Raw genomic sequence first — 23,567 nt, 5'->3', positions numbered from 1 at the left:
ACTTTATTTTTCATGTGAAAACCCCAAAATGCCCTTATGCTCAGTTTAGGCTCAAAACGGCAAAAAATGTAAGTTTGCACCAAACATACTTTTGACCCCAAGTGCACTTCTAAGCTGAAACGAATGTCCACACAAATGTAATAAGTGATTTTGAGTGCGCGGGAATGGTCCGCGGCTCTCAGAAATGGTCGAGTTAAAATCCGACCCCCCAACGGCCAAAAAAGCGAAAATGAATTTGAAATGGATATTTTGAAAACCAAAATTAGCAAATGATTGGAAATTATCATTTGGCCCTTGGCCACACATCATGCATGATTAATGAGATCCTACGGAAGAATCAAAACGGAAATCCCACACCCGATGCAAACATAGTGAGACAATAACTCAACATTTTTTAACATTTTCATAATATTTCATGAAGTCAAAACTACATAGAATACAAATACATGTCATTGGCCTCCGGCCTCATCTCATACATGTCAAATACATTATAAAGAGCGTACTCGTATACACATTACATGTTTAAATTCAAATATACATATTTTTACAAATAGGGCTACAAGTGGCTTTTCAAGCCAACCTTTACAAGAAATTGAAATCTTCAAGTCCACCAATCATCCAAGCATGACGAGAATCGCAACCTTGATTCTTGTACCTGAAATATGCCCCAGTATTATAGGGGTGAGTAACATAAAGCTACTCGTAGAAAATGAGCATGCATCGACCTACGTTTTACAAGTTTGCATGATTTAATTATTGTGGTTCATTCCACCTAACGTCTATGTCAAAGGTGAGACTCAAGGAGCATCCTAACTACCTAGGATCATTTCTAGCATCAATCACCTCATTCATGCAATTTTAGCAACATAGGGTCATGCTTACACAAAGCAACAGCATAGGAGCATGCTTACACAAAGCAACAACATACAGATTCTCAAGGTAATCAACTTGAAGTCTAAAATGCAACATAAACTAAATATAACAATTTAGCATAATTAGAATATCTAATACCACACATCAAGACATAGGTTCTCTAGGTTATCAACTAGAAATCTAAGAGTGTGCAATCAACTAAATATAGCAATTTAGTATGGATGTACTTAACAACATCAAAATGATTCACAAAAATCATAAAATATAGATGTATTTAACAACGTCAAAATAATTCATTAAAATCATAAACATGAATGTACTTAACAACATCAAAATCGCCAATAACCAAAACCACAAGTTACAATATAACTATGATTGTTAACTTGGAATTGAATGCGAAAACAAATAGTGGAAGTCTTGGACATCTAAGCTCGGAATTCTGCCGAGACCTCAATAGTTATTCCGGGCACTAACCCGCAGGGAAGACCACCCTAAGTGCGCACTATCTCAATGACTTAGAGGACTCACGTCCCCGTACTAGAGCCAAACCCTAGCCATCTCAACTCAACAATGTTCCAAGACTCCAAAATTAAACCAAATAAGTTCACAACTTATACATAACTTATATAATGCATGAAAACACCTTCCATGCACAAGTAGGTTGAAACCACACAATCCATGCCTTAGAGTTTCAATTCTAAAATGACATACATAATGTCAATTACAAAGTGTGTAATTCACTACACATGGCATCAATATATTCCATAAAGAAAACATGTTCTCATGAATATAAATATAACAACAAAGTTGTCCAATGCTCAAAACATAACAAAGTGAATACATAACAAGTTCAAGTCTATGATTTGAATATAGGAACAACTTCTAAAATACCAATAGATCCATGGAGCCATTAGATAGAATTTAATTAAACAAAATAATTAAATTATCTAGATTTCAAATAATCTCAAATTAATATATGTTAAGCAACATATCATGGTCTTTACATATATCAAATCAAAAGTGCAAGATGAGCAAGATATCATCAAATAGAATTTAATTAATTTAAATCAATTAAATCTCTAGATTTCAAAAGTTGTTCAAATGATCCCAAATTAACATATAACAAGCACCAAATCATGGTCATACCATATCTCAAATCTATAATGGGATACAAGCAAAACACAATTTACTAGAATTTAAATCAAATTAAATTCATTTAATCTCTAGATTTGAAAACTCATATAAATCATCTCAAATTAACATATGTCAAAGATCAACTCATGGTCATGTCATTTACCAAGTCTAAAATGATTTATATGTAAGATATGATAAATTACTAATTTATCAAATTAGCCAAAGACGTGCATACAACTTTTAAAAGCATCAATAGCATGCAAGAAACAAAAATATAACCCTATAACATCCCCTACCTCACTAGAGAAGTGTCTCTCTAGAATCCAAGGCAAAATCAACACAAAATGGCAAACCCTTCTAGGGTTATGAAGAGGAAGATGAGGGGAACAAAATGTATTCCCAAGTTCAAGCTTGGAAATCAATGGAAGACTCTCAAAAATCAAGGTCAAAGCTTAAGGCTTTAGGCTCCATCCATGGAGGCTAGGGTTTTCTTTACAAGAGAGGGAGGAAATGAAAAATGATGATGATGAAATGTGAGTGAAGGGGATAAAGATCCTCCACTCACTATGTGCTCTTACACTACCTCTCACACACACACTAATGCAAGATCAAATTATAAGCCTACACTTGTCACAGATCCAAGGCTCCATCCTAGGCTAAATCTCAAGCCTACACTTGTCAACCATCCAAGCAAACAAGTGCACCAATCCTAGGCCAACGAGTGGTTAAATCTCCACCCTCCACATGTCCTCATCCATGGCCTCAAAGTGTCTCCACACAAATGTCAACAAGTGGACCAATGAGAGTGTGACACTTGTCACACTTTCCGAAAATTGCAAAAAGGTCCTTTTTGAAAATATCTTCCAAATTAAGGTACAAAATGGTCCCTAAGATGAAAAATAATTACTTTACAGTAATTACACAAAAACCCCTAAAGTTTAGAAAATTACAAAAACGTCTTGCATCTATACCCTTTACAAGAAAAGTAAACACTTAACATGCTTTTCTACAAAAGTGAAAATACACATAGCATGAATTTAAATATCATGGATGCATGCAAAACCGGAATCAAATCCGAACACAAAAAGTGAGGTTATGCCAACAAGTGACAACCGAGAAAAAGACGAAAGGTGAATAGTGTCACAAAAGTGAAAATGTGAAAATGACTCGGCTCTCAAAGGAAGTCGTCAATTCACAGAAAAGAGTCTCGGAAACTATTCCCGAACACTCAAGATGACACTAAGTGACCAGAAACTGAACTCAGAAAGGAAAAGATCAATGAAAAAAAAAAATAAATCTGTGAAAATCTGAGAAAAGGAAAGGAATGAAAATGACCGGGTCATTACAGTTTAAGATAGGGTTTGATGTGAAGATATCGCTTATATGTATGTAGATTAACAAGAGTAATTTAAGTTAAATCAGTGAAACCCCTAATTGACACATCAGGATTTTGAAGAAACGATACAGAGAGTTATAAACATTAGTACACATGTAGATATAACATGGATTGAACCTAAAGATTATGACACCCAATGATTAACTGATATTAACTAAGAACTAGGAAGATTAAATTTTCGAAAGGCAAAAGAGAACACAACAATTAAACTTTGAACCCTAGATTAGGATTTATCAAGAAAGATATTACAGCTTCAGTATTTACGATAAGCATAGGATGCAAATTAAAGCAAGAACTAAAGTAGGAATTACTTACTTTGAATGATGCGGGAATGAAGGGGGCCCTAAGTCACCTTGAAGAGGGAAGAGAACGAGAGTGAGAGAAAATGAGAAGTGAAAAGTGAAAAGTAAAAAAAATAATGATGTCACGGTTTAAGTAATATCACAGGTGGAAAAATGAACCATCACAGGAATCGGTTGACGTAAAAGTTACAAGCATCGACCGGTTCTCTTAATTCGGTTGATGTAAGGTATGGAAACGTCAACCGGTTGGAGAAAGTATGCTAAACCATGCCTTTTATCAAGTTTGGACCACCTCATTTGCACAAGCCATTCCTAAGTTCCTTTTAAGTGAACAGAATTGATCTTCTTGAATATGTTTAGTGAATATATCCACTAATTGCATCTCAGTGCTTATGTATGTGACCACAATGTTGCCTTTTGACACATGATCCCTTAGAAAATGATATCTAATTTCAATATTCTTTGTCCTTGAATGTTGAATAGGATTTTTAGAAATGCATATTACACTTGTGTTATCGCACATAATAGGGATATAATCAAGGAAAAGTCCAAAATCTTCAAGTTGTTGCTTAATATAAAGAGTTTGAGCACAACTATTTCTGGCTGCAATATATTCAGCTTCGGCCGTAAATAAAGCCACGAAATTTTGTTTCTTGCAAGACCAAGACACTAGGGATTGTCCAAGAAAGTGACATGTCCCACTAGTGCTTTTTCTATCAACTTTGCATCTGCCAAAATCAGCATCCGAAGATCAAATGAGGTGTGCCTAGGATACCAAAGACCTAAATTTATGGTATTGCTCAAGTAACGAAAAATCCGTTCAACGGCACTTAAGTGAGATTCCTAAGGACAAGATTGAAAATGAGCACATAAACAAACACTAAACATGATGTCCGGTCTACTTACGGTTAAATACAAACGGCTACCAATCATACCTCTATACTTTTTAATATCTATATTAACCTTTTTTTCATCTTTATCAAGTTTCAAAGATGAGCTCATAGGAGTATTGGCATGTTTGACTTTCTCCAAGTCAAATTTCTTTAGCAAATCTTTAACATACTTCGATTGACACATGAAAATGTCATCAAGTGTTTGTTTAATTTGCAATCCTAAGAAGAAAGTAAGTTCACCCATCATGCTCATTTCAAACTCATTTTGCATCCAAGAAGCAAACTTTTCACATAGCATTTTATTGGATGATCCAAAAATAATATCATCAACATAAATTTGAACGATCAATAGGTTGCTATCAATAGTTTTAGTAAATAGCGTATTATCAATTTTTCCTCTAGAAAAACCATTTTCAAGTCGAAATCCGCTTAGTCTTTCATACCAAGCTCTTGGAGCTTGTTTTAAACCGTATAATACTTTTGAGAATTTGTAAACATGATTTGGACAATCATAAATTTCAAAGCCCGGTGGTTGTTCTACGAACACTTCTTCATCAATGAAGCCATTTAAGAAAGCACGTTTTACATCCATTTGATATAACTTAAAGTTCTTATGGGATGCAAATGCAAGAAGCATTCTTATAGCTTCAAGTCTAGCTATAGGGGAAAAGGTTTCTTCATAATCAATTAGCAACAAGCCTTGCCTTATTTCTCACAATTGTTCCCGATTCATCCTTCTTGTTTCTAAATACCTACTTTGTGCCAATGATGGTCTTATTTTTAGGTCTTGGAACCAATTGCCAAACTTCATTTCTTTCAAATTGGTTGAGTTCTTCTTGCATTGCCAAGAGCTAAGACTCGTCAGTTTCAGCTTTATGAATATTTTTTGGTTCAAGTTGTGAGACAAAGGCAACATAATTACATATATTGCTCATTTGAGATCTAGTACTTACTCCTTTAGATGGATCGCCAATAATTTGATTGATTGGATGATGAGGCGCTTGCTTCTAAGTCTTAGGAAGTGTATCTTTATAAGAGTGGCTTTCTTTTGGATCATCTTTGGATAGATTTTCTAGAGATGGATCGTTTAAATTAAGATTTTCAAGATCCTTTTCAATCTCAATTACATCCTCATTATCATCCAAATAGCATCTAAGAAGGGGTAATGGTGATTCACCAAATACAACATGTATAGATTCAATAACCACAAGTGTTCTTTTATTGAATACTCTAAATGTTTTGCTATGAGTTGAATATCCTAGGAAGATACCTTCATTTGATTTAGGTTCAAATTTTCCTAGGTTATCTTTATCATTTAATACAAAGCATTTACACCCAAAGACTTTAAAGTAACCAATATTGGGCTTCCTTTTGTTCCAAAGTTCATAAGGAGTTTTGTTGAGAAGTTTTCTAATAATGACTCGATTTATGACACAACATGAGGTACTAACGGCTTCGGCCCATAGAGTCTTAGGAGATTTATGTTTATTCAACATAGTCCTAGCCATTTCTTGGAGATACCTATTCTTCCTCTCAACAACTTCATTTTGTTGAGGAGTTCTAGGAGCCGAAAGATTATGATTGTATCCATTTTCATCGCAAAATCTTTTAACATCTTGGTTTTCGAACTATCTCCCTCGATCATTTCTAATGGCTTTAATCTTACATTCTTTTTCGTTCTCGATTCTTTTACAAAATTTGGCAAAGATTGTATGAGCCTCATTTTTGTGTGTAAGGAAAAATACCCAAATGAATCTAGAGAAATCATCAACAATGACAAATGCATAGAGTTTACCACCAAGACTAGCAATTCTCTCCGGACCAAATAAGTCTATATGAATTAATTCAAGTGGTCTTATAGTTGTTATGTCCTTTTTCCTTTTGAATGACGATTTGATTTGTTTGCCTATTTGGCATGTGCTACAAGTTTTATCTTTTGAAAAATTATTCTTTGGGAGGCCTTTGACTAATTCATTTTTAGATAATTTTGAGATCAAATCCATGCTAGCATGACCCAACCTTCGGTGCCATAACCAACTATTTTCATTTGAAGATACAAAGCACTTAACATCTTGACCATATAATTCACACAAAAGCAAAGTATACACATTACCATTTCTAAGAGTATGAAATACTTCAATATTATCCTTTTTGACAATGGATTTATCCGATTTAAACAACACATCATATCATTTATCACATAGTTGGCTAATACTAAACAAGTTATGTTTTAAGCCTTTAACAAGTAAGACATTGTCAATAGATAAGGAAGAGGATATACCAATAGTTCCGATGCCGGTGACCTTGCCTTTTGAATTATCTCCAAATGTAACACTTCCTCCTTTGTGAGACTTGATAGAGAGAAATTTTAATCGATCTCCCGTCATATGTCTTGAGCATCCACTATCAAGGAACCATTTGTCCTTGGATGAATATGGAGGTTTCAAGCAAACCTATAAAAGGAATTGAAGTAATCTTCTTTTGGTACCCACAATTTCTTGGGTCCATGAGAGTTAGGTAGAGGCATATATGTCCCTTTACTAGCCCAAATTTCTTTTGTCATACATGGCCTAATAAGACAATGATTGATCTTATGTCCTAACTTTTTACAATAATTGCATTTTGGATTGAAAAAGGTACTTTTAACAAAATAGTTGTTCAAAGGTTTTTCTTTTTCAATAAACAAGAATCTTTGTTATGAGGATCATATCCAAGTCCATCCTTAGCATATGCATTTCTTTGCTTTCCAAGTATAAGACTTAAATTCTCTCTACCTTTTGTGAATTTAGCTAAAATCTTAGTTCGGTCCTCAATAATGACCTTCAATGATTAATTTTCAGAAATTAAGTCAATTGAGGCCGATTCTTTAGCTAATTCTTTTTCCTTTTTCAAAGCTTGATTTTCAAGTTGAGATTTTTCAAAGTTTTGAAAGATAAGATACTTTTTTCTTTTAAGACTAGCACATTTTTGAACCATTTTGCCTAATTCATCATGCAATTCTTTAAAATCATCTAGCAAGTAGTTATGAGCATCAACCAATTCATCATAAGTGGTTTCCAAATCAAATGAGTCATGATTAGAATTTACCTCATCTTTATCGGCCATGAGATAAAGATTGACTAATTCATTGAGTTCATCGTCACTTTCGGATCCATTTAAATCATCATCCTCCCATGTAGCTCTTATGGCTTTGCCTTTCTTTTTCCTTTCCTTTTCATTTTTGTAAGTATAGCAATCGAACTTGAAATGTCCCAATTTTCCACAATGAAAACAAGTAGGCACTTCTCTTTTTCCTTGCTCACTAGATGAACTATTTCTTTTGAAGTTGTTACCCTTTTGGTACTTCTTCGTTTGAAGGACCCTTCTCACGGTTTTGGTAATAAGAGCAATTTCTTCTTCTTCTTCATCATTAGGAGCCTTATCAATTGCGACTTCTTTGGTAGTAGCTTGAAGAGCTATATCCTTCTTTTGAGTTTCTTTGTCTTCATCTCTATCATTCATTTCTAGCTCATAAGCCATTAATGAACCAATGAGTTCATATATGGGAAGTGTGTTGAGATCTTTGGTTTCTTGGATGGCAGTCTTCTTAGCTTCCCAATTTTTAGGAAAAGACCTAAGAATTTTTCTCACATTGTCGGATGATGTATATGACCTTCCAAAAGCCTTCAAAAGATTCATAATGTTAGTAAAACGAGAATACATTTAAAACAAAAGTACCTTTCACTAATAGTTTCTTTATTGTTCATGGTAAAAAGTTTATATTTATGGACGAGCATATTCATTTTGGATTTATTAACATGACTAGTTCCTACATAGGTAACTTCAAGTTTATCCCAAATTTCTTTGACTGTTTCGCAATCCGAAATTCTATTGAATTCGTCTTTACTTAAGGCACAATAGAGATTAGTGATAGCCTTGACATTGTATTGAACAAGCCTACGGTCATTAAGGGTCCATTCAATATCGGTTTTTAGAACATTTTCACCATTTACTATTTTGGTTGGAACATGGTCTCCTTGCTCGGTGGATTTCCAAACATCTATATCTATGCCTCTCAGGAATGCTCTCATTTTGATTTTCCAATAGTTGTAGTCACTTCCATCAAACCAAAGAAGTCTATTGTTAGATTGACCTTCTCGATGAAACATTGTATTGGCTATGATTGTTCTCTAAGATGATTAAATCTTTTTCTAGAGATTAGGCTCTAATACCAATTGTTAGTCACTAATTGACTCTAGAAGGGGAGTGAATAGAGTCAATGGCCAATTTTTTAATTTATAAAATTTATTTCCAAATAATTATTATGCAATACACAATTGAAATATTCAAGCAATATAAGCATAAGTAAAAAGAGATAGAGATAGGAAATTACAAACAGTGACTTAGCGATTTAGCGAGGTTCGGAAGCTCCTACTCCTCGGCTTAAGGTCCTCCCTTGAGACTTTCCAAAATCACTAGAGCTTCTCCTTAATGGTGGAGAGCAAACCTTCAATTGAAGCTAGACCTTGCTTCTTTTCCTTGCTAGGAGAACACCCTTCTCCTAGGCTTTTCATTTGGATCACATCAACCCGTACAAGATTGTAGAGATATAAATGAAAGTTACAATATTATTTCTCTCTCTCTCTAGAAGATATTACAAGAATCAATCTCACACTAGAGTAAGTGGATGAAATAAATGAAGCTCAAGTCTCTAAACTGATATGAGAGAAAAAGATGAGAAGTAAATGCTTAGATCAGAATATGGGACTCTTTGAATGATCTTGAATGCACTTGAATGATGTTCTTGAATGCTCTCTCAAGTAGTATGTATTTTTCTCTAGATCAACCCTCTGTATTTGTAGAAAATTCGAACTCAATATAGCTGTTGCAGGTGGTTGGGAGCATTAAATGAAATTATATCCGTTTGAAATTTGAATCTGCAGAGCTGCGACCAAACCGGTCGACATGTGGCATAAACCAATTGATGTATTCTACAAGCCGGTTGATGTATGCTGCAAACCGGTCGACATTTTCCTCCTGAACCAGTTGATGTATGCTTTGAATCAGTCGACATAAATGAGCTTCATCTTGACATTTGCTACTACTTAGATACTTGTCGACATATGCATCAAACCAGTCGACGTAAATGAGCTTTATCTTGAAATTTGCTACTGCCTAGATACCAGTCGACACATGCATCAAACCAGTTGACATGAATTGCTTGATCTTGCTATTTTAAGCCCTTTTCTATTATAGATTGATAAGATCATATTTTGACCCTTTGAATTTTGTTGAGTACACTTTGTATGCATATTTATAGTGAGATGGAGCTTTTATTAATTCCATCGTTTACTCTGACACACTTTCCCATAGCTACCCTTCTTCTTAAAGCCTTTAGATGCTCATGAACACTTTGTAGAACATTTGCAGCCTCTTGATGCTTTAAGTGACCATATGATGACATGAAGTTCCTTTCTTCTTTTCTATAACGAAGCATTCATTTCCTTGCATTTAAACTCAGTTAAACCATTAGTATAAAACTTCTTTAACTGATTTGTTATCATCAAAACTAATGGATTAGGGCATTCGATCAACAATCCCGTAACTTAAATCTGACATGTCATGGAAGGATCAAGCTTTAAGTACAAGAGCTAGAGCTTTGAGGTTCGGGCTCGAGCTTTGGGAACAAGGCTCGAGCTTCATTGAGTTGTTGCTCGAGCTTCAAGAAGTGGTGCTCGATCTTCACTTTGACACTTAGCCAAATTTCTTCAACTATTTTCTGAAGCGTCTTTTTCTTCAACATGTGAATATTTCTAGGCTTCATCTCTTTTAACATTACTCGATCCAAGCTTCATGGACTCGAGCACTAGGTACCGGGCTCGAGCTTTAGGTACTCAAGGCTCGAGCTTTGGGTAATGGTGCTCGATCCTTGAGGTTTGGCACGAGGTCCCTGGGAGCTGGGTTTTCATTAAATCAACTCTTCAAATTCCGATGCCTTGTGTTCGAGCTTAAGGGTCAAGGCTCGAGTACCCTTAGTTAGGGCTCGAGCACCCTATGGTAAGGCTCGAGCTCTGGAGGTGCAAGGCTCGAGCTTTAATGCCTTACTGATTTTTCTTCTTTTACTTGTAGGGCTCAAGCCTCAAGACTTAAGCTCTAGCTTTGGATCCTGAATTCTTCCAAACTTCATCATTTAAGCTCTTGGCTTGCTCTGAATGACCGGCAACGACTCTGTAAGCTTCGATATCAGTCTTTTCATCATAAAATCCCGATTTTAACCGTTTCTCTGGGAAAGTACCTATAAACACACATTAAACATAAATCAGTCTAACAATGGATAGAAGTATCACTTTAAGCCTTAACATACGTATATTTAGGAGCTCGAATATGCAATATTCAGCGCTCATCACTTTTGAACTATTCTCAATAGGTAGCATTTTCCTTAGCAAATATTTTCTGCATTCTTTTGATTTTTCCTTTCTTCATCATTTTTTTTCAAAACACGTGCTTTTTTAAATAAATAAAAACAATAACCTTTATAACTTTCATGAGCAATATGACCTAGTCAACTTCATAATGATTTTCAATTAAATTTTCTCAAAGTTGGACTAGTACACATAAAAAATATGAACTCAAGAGACTCGAAAAAAAAGAAATAACCAAAATAAATTCTCTTTCAACATTTAGATTACACATTAAGAATCTTTTCATTAAATAAACATGTGTCCCCAATTTGCATTCAAAAATAATTAATTCAAGAAAAATAATTATCACTCATGCATAGATAAGAAAACATGAAGATCACTTTCTCATGAAAGAAAAACAACCTAAATCCTAAACTACAAGATATGTTCCATGGAAACAAGATATTCATCAAAGCATTACCATGACCATAAAAGCTCTTTTGGATTTACTCTAGGGGTTTTGCACCTATTGGCCAATTGGAAACAAATTTCGTAACATCTATAGGCATTGACAACTTCAAATCCTCTTTTTTCACCCAAACAGCTTTCACCTTTAACTTTTGAAGAGATTTTTGAGGAACATCAAGAACATTTTTTTTCTTATGTGAATTGCTTTTAGCACAAAAACTTCTAAGTTTATTCCAATTACGTTGCTTTCTAGCATAAAACCTATTTTATGCAAAGGAATTATAATCATGAAAATTAGAATAAGAATTATCCATTTTTCTTTTTATAACAATAGTGTTGACTGTGTCCAGTTCTACCACAATAAGAACAATAAAGTACTTTGGACATATTCTTAGCATGCATAGACTCAGGAAAAAGTTTAGGCTTAACAATAGACACATTCAAGTTCATGGATTTAACAAAAACAATTTGATCCTTTTTAGAAGATGAAGTCTCATTAAAACCTAATACAGTTTTATCATCTACATACTTACCAACACTAATCATCTTGTCATGCTTAATCTACCTAGAAGTAAAAACAATCAATTTTTCTTATGACTTTTTCAATTCAAGCTTAAGAAAATTAAATTTGGCAATTAAAGATTCTTTAGCAGAATTAGCTTAACTTACCTTGCTCTCGAGAATTTTTACTTTACCTTGAAGATTCTGAATTTCAACTTTGTTCTCCTCAAGCAATTTTTGTTTTTCCATATTCTCCTTCTTCAAGGTATCATTCTCTTTTTTCATCAGCTCCAGTTCCTCAAACTGCTTCTAACTAACCTTTAACATTTCCTCAAAGATTTTCAATGTATTGTTTTCACTAGGTTCTCCATCAATTTTTTGATCATCCGAATTATAAGAACCAACCTTGCTTAATGTTCCAAATTTGGTAGAATCTCCTACACAATAAAGAAGAATTATTAGCAATATCATTATCAACATGAGTAAGAAAAGCACTAGAAGTATCTTTCATATTTTTTGTATCTTTGAATTTAGAAAAATCTCCTTTACTACAATTTTTATTCTTTCTATTTTTAAGGAGTCTTCCATATCTTTTAGATAAACGAGAAAGTTCCTCATCAAAACTTAAACCATTAAAAACAATATCAGAACTTAAACCATCAAAAAGAAGATCCAATTCACCCTTACTCATACGATTTTCCATTATGAATTTTTGAAAACAAAAATAATTTTATATTTCAAAAAAAAATTCCACAAGGATTAACTCAATGTATAGAGAACGGCTCTGATACCACTTGTTAAGAGTTGGTGCGCAACAGAATGGTTGTGGAATATAATATGGATAAATAACCTAGAGATGCGAATAAATTTAACTTGCTCTTTTATCCAATTTTTACTTATTTTAATTTTACCAAAATAAAACTAAAATCAAACCACAAAGCAAAAATAAAGTGTAAGTAAAGTAAATAGAGTTTGAGAAATGACACCAGAATTTTTAGCGAGGAAACCCCAATTGTAACAGGAAAAACCTCGTTAGACTATGCAGTCCTGAGATAAACGATCCACTATGTTTAAAGCAAAGTATACCGAACTTTGACTCCGTCTCAGACCCTATCGTTCTACTAAAAACCAATCGCTGACAATCCCTGACTTTGCGACTTCCCCGTCCAACAGCTCTCGACCTTAGGCTTACTCTTGATCTCAGTAGAAGAGTTGCAAGTAGATCAAACAATACTCCACGAATGCTTTGACTCCTTTAAAGTGTGATCGCTTCACCCATTTTCTTCTAAATCTGAATTTGACAAAGAATGAATTATGCTTTTCCGAAATATCTGAATCTTCAATTATGTTCCAATTCTGATGAGATAGAGAACAACACTCCTAAATCACTCTTTTGTTTATGTGTGTACTCTCAAAAATAAAATTAGAAAAATCAAATTGATTTTCTGAATATAAATCTCTCTTAAAGATAGCTTTCTAATAAATCTGAATTTTGTATGCAAAAGCCGTATATAAGCCTACATGACTATCAGGGTTTATATAGAGTTTAGACTTTCCTAATATCTCTGAAAATATAAAAATTTTAGTGCATAGGACTTGGAAGGAAGTTTGGTTCAAAAAGGATAATCAGAACCGGAAACTAAAATTCTAATGCTGTCAGGACTTCTGGAACTAGTTCCCTAATCTTGGTACCGGTTCAAAAAGGTCAGAAACCTTTTCGACGCACTTTGGCTATCGGTTCCCAAATGTAGTATCGTTTCAAGAAGGGCAATGTAGAATTTTGCTATGAACCAAGGTTTAGCACCAGTTCAAAGATTCTCCAACCTGTAATCTGCACATTAACTTTACAAAACTACCCGTGAAGTTTAATTAAGAAAGATAAACAATTAATATATATCAATATGTAAATATATATATATATATATATCACCCTCAATTCTAGAAAATCTCCCTCTCAAATATGCACACTTCCATAAGATTAATAGAACCAACCATGCTCAAAATCACAAACATGATATCTCCATCCAATCCAAAATGAAAATTCCAAAAAAAAACTAAAAGAAAATCTTTTTAGATTTTTTTTATTTTTCAATTTTTTTTCTTCATTTTTCTAATATTTGAACAAAAATTATGAGATAGCAATTTTCATGAATTTCAAGCATATATGAGATCCAAAAAACTCTGACGAATTTAAGAGAATTTAAAAACACGAAATTTTTAGACATCGTAAATTATTTAATCAAATCAATTCTCAAGTATACAATCACAACATGAAATTCAACTTGCAATTTTTATGAAGATTTAGAAATTTGCCTAACAAGTTCACGTGTGTGTGTGCGCGCAATCCAATCTCATCAAATTTCAATCAAATCACATTGACCAACTGTCTAAATCATATTGATCGAAAAGCATCCAGATAAAATTATTTTGAGCAAATTTTACTAAGCAATGCAGCTTTCACTCTAAAAAGTAGATAGCAATTCCCTATTTCGACTTATCTCCTCATTTCTTTTTACTCAATTAGTTCCTCTTCAAAGTCTAGTAAGAGCTTTCGAACTATTCTCAATAGATAGCCTTTTCCTTAGCAAATATTTTCAGCATTCTTTTGATTTTTTCTTTTCTTTTTATGCTGAAATTTCATCAATTTTTTGTTAAAAAAAAAAAACACATTTTTTTTTTCAAAAAAAAAAAATAAATAATAACCTTTATATCTTTTATGAGCAATATGACCTAGTCAACTTTACAATGATTTTCAATTAAATTTTCTCAGAGTTGGACTAGTGCACATAAAAAATATGAACTCAAGAGACTCATCTCTAAAAAAAAATAACCAAAGTAAATTGTCTTTCAACATATAGATTACACATTAACAATATTTTCATCAAATAAACATTTTTCCCTAATTTGCTTTCAAAAATAATTAATTCAAGAGAAATAATTATCACTCATGCATTGATAAGAAAAACATGATCATCACTTTCTCATGAAAGAAAAACAACCTAAATCCTAAACTACAAGATATGGTCCAATGGAAATTCATCAAAGCATAGTCCATGACTATAAAACCTCTTTAGGATTTACTCCAGGGGTTTTGCACCCAATGACCTATTGGAAACAAATTTCGTAGCATCTATCGGCATCGACAACTTCAAATCCTCTTTTTTCACCCAAATAGCTTTCACATTCAACGTTTGAAGAGATTTTTTAGGAACATCAAGAACATTCTTTTTCTTATGTGATTGCTTTTAGCACAAAAACTTCTAGGTTTATTCCAATTACATTGCTTTCTAGCATGAAACCTATTTTGTGCAAAGGAATTATAATCATGAAAATTAAAATAAGAATTATCCCTTTTTCTTTTTATAACAATAGTGTTGACTGTGTCCAGTTCTACCACAATAAGAACAATAAAGCACTTTGGACATATTCTTAGCATGCATTGGCTCAACAAAAAGTTTAGGCTTACCAATAGGCACATTTAAGTTCATGGGTTTAACAAAAATAGTTTTGACCATTTTTACTAGATGAAGCCTCATTAAAACCTAATACAGTTTTATCATCTACATGCTTACCAACACTAATCATCTTATCATGCTTAATCTGCCTAGAAATAAAAACAATTAATTTTTCTTGTGACTTTTTCAATTCAAGCTTAAGAAAATTAAATTTGGCAATTAAAGATTTTCTAGCAGAATTAGCTTGACTTACCTTGCTCTCTAGAATTTTTACTTTACCTTGAAGATTCTGAATTTCAACTTTGTTCTCCTCAAACAATTTTTGTTTTTGCTTATTCTCCATCTTCAAGGTATCATTCTCCTTTTTCATCAGCTCCAGTTCCTCAAACTACTTCTGACTAGCCTTTAACATTGCCTCAAAGATTTTTAATATATTGTTTTCACTTGGTTCTCCATCAATTTTTTGATCATCCGAATTATAAGAACCAACCTTGTTTAATGTTCCAAATTTGGTAGAATCTCCTACATAAAAAGAAGAATTATTAGCAGTATCATTATCAACATGAGCAAAAAAAGTACTAAAAACATATTTCTTATTTTTAAGGAGTCTTTCATATCTTTTAGATAAACGAGAAAGTTCCTCATTAGAACTTAAACCATTAAAAACAAGATCAAAACTTAAACCATCAAAAAGAAGATGCAATTCACCCTTATTCATACGATTTTCCATCATGAATTTTTGAAAACAAAAATAATTTTATATTTCAAAAAAAAATTCCACAAGGATTAACTCAATGTATAGAGGATGGCTTTGATACCACTTGTTGAGAGTTGGTGCGCAGCAGAATGGTTGTGGAATATAACATGGATTAATACCCTAAAGAGGTGAATAGATTTAACTTGCTCTTTTATGCAATTTTTATTTATTTTAATTTTACTAAAATAAAACAAAAATCAAACCACAAAGCAAAAAATAAAGTGCAAGTAAAGTAAATAGAGTTTACGAGATGCCACCAGGATTTTTAGCGAGGAAACCCCAATTGGTAGAATAGATCAATTGTAACATGAAAAACCTCGTTGGACTATGCAGTCCTGAGATAAACGATCCACAATGTTTAAAACAAAGTATACCGAACTTTGATTCATTCTCACACCCTATCATTCTACCGAAAACTAATCACTGACAATCCCTGGCTTTGCGGCTCCCTCATCCAACAGCTCTCGAGGTACTTGATCTCTATAGAAGAGTTACGGGTAGATCAAACAACACTCCATGAATATTTTGACCCCTTCAAAGTGTGATCGTTTCACCCCTTTTCTTCTAGATCTGAATTTGACGAAGAACGAATGAATTCTGCTTTTCCAGAATTTCTAAATCTTCAATTTCGATGAGATAGAGAACAACACTCCTAAATCACTCTTGTGCTTATGTGTGTGCTCTCAAAAATAAAATTAAAATCAGATTGATTTTCTGAATAAAAATATCTCTCAAAGAATAAATCTGAATTTTGTATGCAAAAACCGTGTATAAACCTACATGACTATCAGGATTTATATAGAGTTTAGAATGTCCTAATCCCTCTGAAAATATAGAAATTTCGCGCATAGGACTTAGAAGGAAGTTTAGTTCAAAAAGGAAACAATCAAAAGAAGAAACTGAAATTCTGATGCTGTCAAGACTTCTGGAACCTATTCCCAAATCTTGGTATCGGTTCAAGAAGGTCAAAAGCCTTTCCGACGCACTTTAGCTACCGGTTCCCAACTATGGCACCGGTTCAAGGAGGGTAGTGAAGAATTTTGCAGTGAACCAAGATTTGGTACTGGTTCAAAGATTCTCCTACCGGTTCCCAATGGACAGAAGTGAAAACTCTGTTTCCTTCAATGTTCTAAACTCCCTAAAGTGTTCTCACTCACTCATATACCTTCCTAAAGCATTGTTCTCATCATTCCGGAGTGTAGTAAACCATGAACACTTGAACTTCTTCAAATCCGCATCCGATCTTCAACCTTGAAATTCTAAACCAAAATTTTACAATTCGATCGAACTTGTTTTGACTACGAAATTAGCCAATATACAATATATATATATATATATATATGTATATATATATATATATATATATTTCACAATTTCCCCAAAATATATATATTTCACTACACATGTATAAAGACAGAAATACCCCTGTGAGTAAATGAGGCCAGAATACATATGCTGAAGTAGAATTAAACTAAATTTGGCCCTGTGATATGAATCTCTGATACAATGTGCCTTTATCAACAACATTGTAACTGATTGATATACCTTAGAAATTACCATCCTACCCTTGTTCATTATAAAGGTGAACAATGATCATGCTTTTGACGTTAAATGAGCAAACCTCAAAATGATCATGCTTTTGATATTAAAAGAGCAAACCTTAAAGTAACTCAGGTACTAATAATTATGAACCACAAAAATCGAAGAAACAAGTAAAAAACATCACATATGTTCAACAAGTTCGCTAGACATGCCCCAACTATGTGAAACCCGAATGGAAATTTTTGTTTTTCCTTTTAAAGAAGAAAACCAACCAAATCCAACATCAGAACAAAAATAATTTGTTGTTGTCCTTCAAAAAAATATGAAAAATAAAATTATGGTTTCAAAACAATCCAGTTTTTTTAAAAAATTGAATCTTGTAATATTTCTCAAAATATGTCGATTTAGAATTTTAAAAAAAAAAAAAAAAAAATCAAAGAAGTAAGTCGAAAACATCTTATATATTCATTATATTTCAATGATTACAACTGAAATATATCAAACATGCCTTGTTTGTAGAAGAAAACAAGAAAATAACAAAGATCGGTGATGGTACTCACTCAAAGCAGCAGATCTCAACTCTGTATCAACCTTGTATCAACCTAAGAATGGATCACAGCTTCGTGTTACTCGAATCGCCTCCCAGAATGAATGAAAGAGGAGAGAGAAATGTTAGATAAAAAATGACCTAATTTGTTATAATGAGGTTTTTATATGTATAGTAGGTTTGAGTTAAGTTGAGCAACATTGCTTCCACCACTACAGTTGTTGATTGGGCCCAAACAGTTTTGTAACAACTTAAAACACCTAAAAGGTGTTTCAAATTTTGGTCCAATTTTTCTCTGTTGTAGCACTATTTATAACAAAACATGTCCAAGCAAAACATATTCTAGGCTGAAATTTGGGTACTGTAGTGGCCTGCAACAAAAACACCCAAAGCACGTCAGATACCAAACTAGCCCTAAATGAATGCAAATATACACACTAACAAAAGTGCCAACACATTTCATGAATGATACATATGCCTCAAAAATGTTGTAAATGATAAATGTGACACTAATGGAATAAATGAATAGTGCCGGGAAAAATTCCCAAGCAATTGACCCAATCCATGCCCCCACATGGCCCGAACACGAAATTAAACGGAAAAAAAAATAGAGGAAAAAAAAAACGATCCTCACAGTCTCATTAGGATTGACTAGGCTTGGGACACAACTAAGCAGACCCACATGATTCTACACCCTCCTCCAAACCACTAGAAAATTCACTCAGACCCAATTAACCACTCCCAGTTTAGGCACCACGCAAATAGGATAACACAATCATGAATCCAGACAACAAAACAGACGTCTGACAATGCATCATTTTTTAAGTTGACCTTGATGAAGTAACCCAAACTCCGGCACACTCGACGGCGACGATGGATAATCTTCCGACAAGTGATCTGGAATATTAATTCCATGTCCAAAAACCCAACTACAAACTCGGGAATTGTTAACCAATCTACCTAATCTGCAGCAAAAATCATTACCACCATCGCTGTAAACTACCATTAGAGGATCCTACACACTCCACAACCAACCGATCCTAATATTTGCTCCTGCAAGAGGGATGGATTCCGCCATCCAGTTTTTTCAAAAAAAGGTTGGATAATTACATAATTTGAGCAACTCAATTGAACTGTATAGTACATATATAGAAGAAGAACCAAAGTGCAGTATACACAACCTAATCTCAGGCACAATATAATTAGAAAATTAAACATTATAACACTGCAAGTTCTAGTACTTATGAAAAAAAAAAAAAAAAAAAAAAAAATTAGGGGTTCAAAAAATTCACATTAGTTTTAAAAAACCTCAAATCGGGAATATTTTTTTAAAATATGTCCATTATGAACCACAAAAATCGAAGAAACAAGTACAAAACATTATATATGTTCAACAAATTCGCCTAGACACGCCCCAAATGTGTGAAACTCAGATGTAAAATTCTTGTATTTCCTTTTAAGAAGAAAAATAACCAAATCCAACATGAGAACTAAAATAATTTGTGATTGTCCTTCAAAAAAATATGAAAAATAAAATTAGGGCTTCAAATTAATTTCAATCCAGTTTCAAAAAACGATCGAATCATGTAATATTTGTCAAAATATGTCAATTTTGAATCATAAAATGCAAAGAAAGAAGTCGAAAACATCACATATATTCAATATATGTCAATGATTACGATTGAAATGTATCAAACATGCCTTGTTTATAGAAGAAAACAAGAAAATAGCAAAGATCGGTGATACTATTCACTCAAAGTGGCAGATCTCGACCCTGTATCATCCTAAGAATGGATCGCAGCTCTGTGTCGATCGAATCGCCTCCCAGAATGCACGAAATATGAGAGAGAAATGTTAGAGCAAAAATTACTTAATTTGTTGTAACGAATCTTTTATATGTGAAGTAGGTTTAAGTTAAGATTGGTAATATTGCTTCCACCGCTACAGCTGTTGATTGGGCCAAAACAGTGTTGCAACATCTTAAAACGCCTAAAAGGTGTTTCAAATTTTGTCCCAATTTTTCACTCTGTTGTAGCATTATTTATAACAAAACAGGTCCAAGCAAACATATTGTAGGCCAAAATTTGGGTATTGTAGCAGACCTGCAACAAAAACACCCAAAGCAGATCAAATACCATACATGCCCCAAATGAATGCAAATATACACAAAAATGCATAAAAGTTCGTACACATATTATGAATGATACATATGCCCCCCACAACGTCGTAAATGATAAAAAAATTTGCAAAGCATAGCAAGGCTTGAAACTTAAAAGTTTAATTGAAGTTGCTTAAGGACCCTTTGTGAGATCTTTCTAACTCAATCTCTAGTTAAATCGTCGGCCCGCGTGGTGGCAAGTTTTTCATTTCATAGATAAATCATGAGCCCGCGTGGAGGCAATTTACTTTTACTTTGCATATAGTTCAAACATGGGTGTGTCCTGTGATGACCCAAAGCGGATCTAAAATACGGAAGCAAAACGAAACCAAGTCCTTAGAGATGTACATCATCCCTAAGACACAAGAATGGCCCTTCAAGGAATTTCGAGACTCAGCAGAAGCAAAATGAAGACAAGGGTATCAAAACCCTACCAAAAGAAGGACCAAGGGTAAAATGGTCATTTTACCCTAAGAGGAAGGAATTTGAATCCCAACAAGTCAAATGAGATTAAAAACATCCAAAAACATCCTTTGGTAACTTCACATGAAGTCTCAAGGCCATAGGAAATGAAATCCCAGAAGAACCCTATCCCGGTTCGAACCAAATCCGACACCCTGTCACTAAAACGTGAATATCATGAGCTAGGAGAAGAATTTGAAACTGAAATTAGTACCATTGGAAAGCTTACTTTGATGCGGTCAATTTAGACTTAAGAACGGACCAATTCGGAGTTAAAACAAAGAAGTTACATCAGATTGAAATTGGATGACCAAAACTGAAAACTCTAAAGGACTTGAACCGGTTCAACCTCTTTGAACCGGTTCAACATTGGCAGTATACCCAAGCTAAACCAAAACTACACCTTGAACCGGTTCAACTTGAACAGAACACCCAAAATGCAGCAGAAACAGTGTTTTAGCAGAAAAATGAGTTTGTGACATAGTTTTCGAGGTCAAGATGACATTTTTTGGAAAAATGTCATGAAGAAACTCCCCCTAAAATCACATTTTCTCTGTGACAGAATTGAGAACGGAATTTATTTCCTAAAGGAATTTTCCAAAATGCCCTTAAGCCGAATTTTTTAACAAAAAGGTGAAATGAATCCATAGGAGGCTCAAAACACAAACGAAAGGGTTTTTCATGAAAACGATCATTCACGCAAATGTAAATGGTGATTTTGAGCGCGCGGGAATGGTCCGCAGCTCTCGAAAATGGTCGAGTCAAAATTCGAACTCCCAACGACCAAAAAGGCGAAAATGAACTTGAAATGGTAATTTTGAAATCTAAAAGTAACAATTGACTTCAAATGACCGTTTGGCCCTTGGCCACACTTCATACATGAGTAATAAGACCCTACGAAAGAATGAAAGTGAAATTCCCACACCCAATACACCCATGGTGAAACAATAACTTGTGATTTTTTAATGTTTTCATAAAATCTCATGAAGTCAAAATTTACATAGGATACAAAATACATGTCATTGGCCTCTAGCCTCATCTCGTACATGTCAAATACATTGTAAAGAGTGTACTCATGTACACATTACATATATAGAATCAAATATACACATTTTGATATATAAAGCTACAAATGGCATTCAAGCCAACCTTTACAAGAATGGAAATCTTTAAGTCCACAACCATCCAAGCACAATGAGAATCTCAACCTTGATTCCTAAACCTGAAAAATGTCTCCACTACGTGGGTGAGTAACATAAAGCTACTCGTAGAAAATGAGCAAGCATCGACCTAACGTTTTACAATTTTAACACCGTAAGGTGAAACACGTTAAAGGAGGCTCATGCCACCTAACGATTATGTCAAGGTGAGACTCAGGGAGCATCCTAAGCTACCTTAGCTCATTTCTAGCATAAATCACATCATTCATGCAATTCCAAACAACATAAGAACATGCTATACAAAGCAACTAGATATAGATTCTCAAAGTTATCAACTTGATATCTAAAGTGCAAAACAACTAAAGTAGGTCATGTCACCTAACGTCTATGTTCCAAATGAATCTATAGGATCATTCCTAAGCTACATTTGAACATTAAATCATAGATGTACTTATCAACATCAAATTTCACAATGATTCATTAAAATCATAAAACATAGATGTACTTAACAACATCAAAATTTACAAAGATCCCTTAAGATCATAAAGCATGGATGTACTTAACAACATCAAAATTTACAATGATTCATTAAAAGTATAAAACATAGATGTACTTAACAACATCAAAATTTACAATAATTCATTAAAATCATAAAACATAGATGTACTTAACAACATCAAAATCGCCAATAGCCAAAACCACAAGTCACAATATAAACATAATTGTCAACTTTGAATTGAATGCGAAAACAAAATAGTGGAAGACTTGGACATCACGTCTCGAATTTCCGCCGAGAACTAAATGGTTATTCCGAGCATTAACCCGCTGGGAAGACCACCCTAGTGCGTACTATCTCAATTGGGGAGAACTCATACCTCCCGCACTAACGCCAAACTTTAGCCATGTCACTTGTAACAATGTCTCAAGACTCCAAAATAATCAAATAAGTTCACAACTTATACGTAATTTATATAATGCACGAAAACCACCTTCCATGCACAAGTAGGTTGAAACCACACAATCCATGCCTTAGAGTTTCAATTCTAAAATGACATATATAATGTCAATTACAAAGTGTGCAATTCATTACACATGGCATCAATATATTCCATAAAGAAAACATGTTTTCATGAATATAAATATAACAACAATGTTGTCTAATGCTCAAAACACAACAAAGTGAATACATAACAAGTTAAAGTCCATGATTTGAATATAAAAACAACTTCTAAAATACCAATAGATCCATAGAGCCATTAGATAGAATTTAATTAAATAAGGTAATCAAATTCTCTAGATTTCAAATCAAATTCGAATAACCTCAAATTAATATATGTTAAACAACATAGCATGCTCATTACATATATCAAATCAAAAGTGTCAAATGAGCAAGATAGCATCATATAGAATTTAATTAATTTAAATTAATCAAATCTCTAGATTTCACAAATTATTCAAATGATTCCAAATTAATATATATCAAGCACCAAATCATAGTCATACCATATCTCAAGTCTAAAATGGAATACAAGTAAAATA

At 33.5% G+C, this 23,567-nt stretch overlaps 1 long non-coding RNA gene across 5 annotated transcripts; it reads right to left on the bottom strand.

The window, feature by feature from the left end:
• Positions 1-461: 461 nt before the first annotated feature.
• On the bottom strand, positions 462-20,273 carry LOC132311370 (uncharacterized). 5 transcript variants are annotated; one of them, XR_009482946.1, is made up of 4 exons: positions 20,022-20,273; positions 12,116-18,619; positions 6,880-10,872; positions 472-655 (listed from the first exon to the last, which is right to left on the bottom strand). It is a non-coding gene; the product is annotated as an uncharacterized LOC132311370 (long non-coding RNA). The 5 variants fall into 5 exon arrangements; XR_009482947.1 differs by lacking the exon at positions 20,022-20,273 and having other exon boundaries at positions 473-655; positions 12,116-17,418; positions 18,262-19,943; XR_009482945.1 differs by lacking the exon at positions 20,022-20,273 and having other exon boundaries at positions 474-655; positions 12,116-15,924; positions 18,262-19,943.
• Positions 20,274-23,567: the final 3,294 nt, after the last annotated feature.

This window comes from Cornus florida, unplaced genomic scaffold (assembly GCF_030987335.1).
Source record: "Cornus florida cultivar Cherokee Brave unplaced genomic scaffold, ASM3098733v1 CherokeeBrave_3.0.0_Hap2_Chr06, whole genome shotgun sequence".
Classification (NCBI taxonomy): Eukaryota; Viridiplantae; Streptophyta; class Magnoliopsida; order Cornales; family Cornaceae; genus Cornus; species Cornus florida.
Note: the sequence above shows the minus strand (reverse complement) of the source record. Positions and strands in the feature narration are given on the sequence as shown.